We start from the raw sequence: 5,311 nt of genomic DNA on the forward strand, positions 1-5,311 counted from the left end.
TTGTTTTTAAATTTTGGTTATAATTTGTTTCGTTTTGCTCTGGAGACCACAGCCAGCAATGCCCAGAGTCACTCTTGGCCCTGGGCTCAGGAATTAACTCCTGCTAGGGCTTAGCTGCATGGGGGCCAAGCACCCGACTCACTGTACTATAACTCAGTCCCTAATTCTCATTCTTGCTGTTAAAAAGCTGCTCAAAACTGGGGCCAGAGAGGTAACATAGTGTTTGCCCTTAATGTAACCAGTCCTCATTCAGTCCCTGACGTACCACATGGTCCCTCGAGCCTGCCGGGAGTAATTCCTAAATAGGAATAGCATGGAGAACTGAGGACGAAGGCCCCGAACAAAACAAATAAAATTAACAAAAATCAAACCAAACAAAACATTCAAACTTACATCAAGCTTTATGGAAAAATTTGGGGATATTTAAAATAACATGTTTGGTAAATAAGCACATTTTAATTGCCAATTTTATGTATTTTTTGGTAGGATCATCTTTATTTCTTCTTTTCACATTTCTCTTATAAACCCTAGTCATTTTGACTCTGTGGTAGTAAATTGATCTCGAAGAAAGTCAAGATTTTTTGTGGCTGTCGATAAATTATATTCCAACAATGCTTGAGTTTTGTCAATATCATGTTAAAGTATTACCTTAGTCCCCAACCAGAGACATACTTTATCGTAAGAGGAACTGAAGCTTTGTGGTACAGGTTATCTGCCTAGAGGAGTCTGGTCTCCATTAAATTGGTACTCTCTTTATCTTCTGCATTTATTTCAGAATTTTTTTAGTCTGCTGAATTTCAGTTTGAGCAAGATTGAGTTCCATAAACTTATACTTCTGATGTTGTTCATTCAGTTTCTTTAGTACCAGATCTGCAGTTTCATTCCCAAGTGGCTCCAGGAATTTATCTACATTCTCCTGCTCTGGGTTCTCACACAACCTCCTTGGTTACCATGAATGTGACAGCTTGGTCCAGCCACCCTCTCAGCAATCTGCATGTTGGAACTGTTTGCCCACTCACTTTGCTAGGTGGCTGGGTTCAAGCAGTTCCCCTGGTCACTCACCAGTACCCACAGGAGAATTTGATTTTTAAATGTTTTCAGTTTGCCATTAAGATCTTTTCTCAGTCTAGCCATCCACAGAGCATTCCTCTGCATCATTTATATTTTATACTTTACAACTTCCTTTAGTTTTCTTATATGCCTTCCAATAAACTCTGAAACATTTTACAGCAAGACAATATCATCTTATTTTTCTGTGAATATATTGCTTCTCAATCATTTTAATTTTACCCTTTGTTTTCAATGGCAAAAATTGAATTAATAATAAAGAAATCTATTCACATTTTAGAAAATACTATTTCTATTAACAAGAGAGTGTTTATCAAAGAAACAGCAAGACACTAACTTTCTGTTATAAACTAATTGAAGCATTTTATCTAAAAACTTAGATAAAAAATGCAGAAAAGACACAAAGACCTAGGCGTTTAATAACAATTTCTTTAAAATTATTCTGCTGAAAAATAGGAATAAGTCATCTTTTACTACATAACAAATTTACAACTGGACCACTCACAAATGATTAGCTAGGCCATTTTTCTCATACATTACAGTAATAATTAATGACACTCAATAAGTCCCCTATACACATTCAATAGAGAAGTTGGCTTGCTTGTATGCTCCCCTAACTTATGCAGGTTACCTTGCTTTTTATTTTATCTTATTTATTTATTTAATCACTGTGAATTTAAAATTTACAAAGCAATTCATGGTTGAGTTTTAGGCACACAGTATCCCAAACAAAAATTTTGTCACCAATGTTGACTTCTCTCCACCAGTATGCCCAGTTTTCCTTGTGTCCTCCTGTCTCTCTGCCTCTGCTGCTTGCATCTATGGCAAGCACTTTATTCTTTTATTTTTCTTCCATTTAGGCACTTTGGTTTACAATACTGTTAATGATGTGATCAATATTATAACAGCATGGTACTGGAATAGAGACAGACACTCAGATCAATAGAATAGAATAAAAATCCAGGACAGACCCCTAGGTATATAGTCAGTTCATTTTTAATATAGATGCAAAAAGATATAATGTAGGGCAAGGAAATTCTATTCCATGAGTGGTATTTGAAAACCTGGTAGACCACAAACAGATAAATGAACTTAGACTTTCTAATGCCATGCACAGAAGTTAAATCAAAATGGATTATTAAAGACCTGAATCCCTAAGATACATAAGAGAAAACAGACAGAACTCTCCATGATGAAGCTACAGGCGTCTTCAAAAATGTAAAACCATTGGCCAAGCAAGGGAAAGAGAAGATGCACAAGTTAGATTTCCACCATCTTTATTCCAGAAAAATATCGAATGGGGATTGGAGAGATAATGTCATGTGTACAGTGCTTACTTTGCGTGTCGCACATAGGGTCCAATACCTAGCAACACATATGGTCTCTGATTCTCTCCAGGAGTAATCCCTGAACTCAGAATCAAAAATAAGCTCTGAACACTGCCAGGTGCATGACCCCAGCAATCAATCAATCAATCAATCAATCAATGTTTAAAACTTCATTGAAAGAAATGAAGTGGATCAAAATGTAAGAGATTCAGACAAACGGACAATACAGGAGTTAAGGAATATTCTTTGCATGTAACCAACTCCAGTTCAGCCCTTGTCATTGCATGTATTCTCCTGAGCACCACAGGGGTGATTCCTAAGAAAAATCCATGAGTAAGTATCAAAAGATGTGGCCCCAAAACCAATGTACATGAGCTCAAAAGCAAAGATAACTGCTCAAGAATATGCAATGAGTTATAAATATTGTTTTATCTAGCACCATTTTTTCATTTTTTATGTTTAGTAATGAGCAAGTAAAAAGAATAATTAACCTGAACATTTTCATTGTCATTACTAAGCCTAAACACAATTTAAAGCGTTATTATAGAGAAGCAATTCTTTCTTTGAAAAAATATTATAAATGTTAGCATCAGATTTTAAACTACAGGATTCATCTAACGTAGTTTCATGAGTAATTTTTCACCATTATCTTTTAAAATATAACATATAATGACCGAAATTCATTTAAACCTGCTGGTCATATAAACTACATGAAATCAGTATGAATGGTTTATCGGTATCTTGTGTGCCCTCTGAAGGGGGTCGGGCTGAGTACCCACCCTGCCAAAGCCCAGACAGCTGCACCCACATCCCACCACTGCAGCCAGACCAAGGGCTTAACCCCACCCACTTCACTAATAATCTCTGCAGACACCAAACTGCAAATAATTTCAGGTACCCCGGTGCCCAGCTGGGAACTCTGGTGTCCTTCTCAGAGTTGAGATGAGCAGTCTTCCCAGCCCCCGTATTTCCAGAATCCCCCACACCCATCTTCCACGACCGCCGCCATGCTGATTCACCCACTGTACCTGCTCTACTGATTTTGGAATAAATCTCTGAAGAGAAGCAAGCTCAACAGCCAAAGTTCCTGGAAACATCGGTCCCCTCGGCTAACCACTGTCAAGGTGGCCAAGTCAAGTATTTGTCCAGAAACCCTGGTAGCTACACCCGCACTTCACCACTCTAACATCACCAAGGGATAACTCCACCACTTCTAATGCTCTCTGCAGAGATGCCTAACTGAGAATACTTGAGGAACCTCCAGCCCAGACTGAGAATTCTGTTATCTTCTCCTTGTTGGGTGCACAGCCTACCCCTCTCTAGCTACCTCGTGCCTCTGGGAGTAGGGGCAGCCAGACCCATATCCCGTACCAATTGCCATGTCAACTCACTGGTGCAGACCATAGATCCTGAACTCTCTGAACCAACATCTTCTAGTTCCTCAATACTGAAATTCTAGTCTGAGCACACCAAATTTAATGGAAAAGTGACATAGAAACCAAATAAACTCAACATACAAAAACAATAACACAGAATGCTTGACTAGCAGCTAAAAGTTTAGTGAATTCCTTGACACAGACTTAAGAACCCCATGAGGAAATGTAACAATTTTTACACAAAAATTGAGTTTTTTTGCTTACAAATTTCATTACTGGAACTTTGTTATGTAATCAATAGCAATTCTGGAATCGTAAAAAAATTTAAATAAATAAATAACAAAGTTTGTGCTACTAAAAAGAGAATTATTCATAGGTGACAAGGAATCCCGGTCTTTGTTTTCATTTATTTTTTAATCTCTAGGTTCTATGAACTCTAGTTTTGGAAAATAGAGTCAAATGATTGTTCCATCAGAAGAACAAATAAAGTTCTAAAAACCCAACTTGTATACAAGGCTTTTTATTTTTTTATCAGTGAATCACCATGAGACAAAGTTCCAGACTTACAGGTTTATACAAGGTTTTTTAGATGATAAAATTCTTACAGTTAAAATTACTAGTGATCTTTTTCCCCTCTGGAGAAGCTCATGTTCTCTCTTGAATGTATCTCATTCTTTTTCTCTTGCCTCATATTTCTTTAAATTTCTTTCAATAACAAAATGATTTTGCTTCACTATTTCATCCCCTTCTGAAATTACTTTCTTACGAGGGAAAGGTAACAGACCTGGAACCCTTCTGTGGGGATTAGAGTGATTTTTCTTTTCCTGCAAAGAGCAATTCCATGCTCCAGCCCGAGTCTATGGGTGCCCCAAGAACCCGGGTGATGGACAGCAGCTCTCCACCCGCTGTGGAATAAGTGGGCTCTAGGAGCAGCTTTATGGCTGCCTTGCGGGGGTGGTAGGAGCTTCCATTCTGCATCACAGGTGCTCATGGCAGACTATTACCAGTCTTGACCCAAGATAGGCATTTCTCCAAGGTGGGTCAAGCAGAACTTTAAAACACTGTTTTCTCTAGGCCACTTCTTTTGCTCCCCATTTAACCTGCAATGTAACTGATGAGCCATTCCAGGGAGAGGTGAAGAAATTGCAGAGAAAAAAACTAGGAGAAGAAAAGTGACCACTTGAAAATCTGCTGGTATGCTTGCTTGGGGCTATAGTTGTAGTTTGGACAGAATATAAACTTTAATGTACGTGAAATTTCACTTCTAGGCCAGTATGTATTACACGTCCCCTTAACCCTTCTTCTATTCACAGGGAATTTGGGCTCTTTAGGTAGAGATCGGGATGATGATGATGTGAGGACATAAGCTTAGCCCTAGGTGAAATAAACACAGGCAGCACAATCTATTGAGAAGTCACTGAGGCATAACACTTAGCTCCCCACAGGCCCAGGGACGGGGCTTCACAAAGCCACAGCTCTAGGACCTAGGATTGGCATGCAGAGTGGCAGTGCTGGAAGAAAGCCAGGTCTCACTATGAG

General features: G+C 38.6%; 1 pseudogene; it reads right to left on the minus strand.

Annotated features, from left to right (window-relative positions):
- Positions 1–394: 394 nt before the first annotated feature.
- LOC101549453 (prefoldin subunit 3-like) lies at positions 395–4,743 on the minus strand (annotated as a pseudogene).
- Between the last annotated feature and the right edge of the window lie 568 nt (positions 4,744–5,311).

This window comes from Sorex araneus, chromosome 2 (genome assembly GCF_027595985.1).
Source record: "Sorex araneus isolate mSorAra2 chromosome 2, mSorAra2.pri, whole genome shotgun sequence".
NCBI classification, from domain to species: domain Eukaryota; kingdom Metazoa; phylum Chordata; class Mammalia; order Eulipotyphla; family Soricidae; genus Sorex; species Sorex araneus.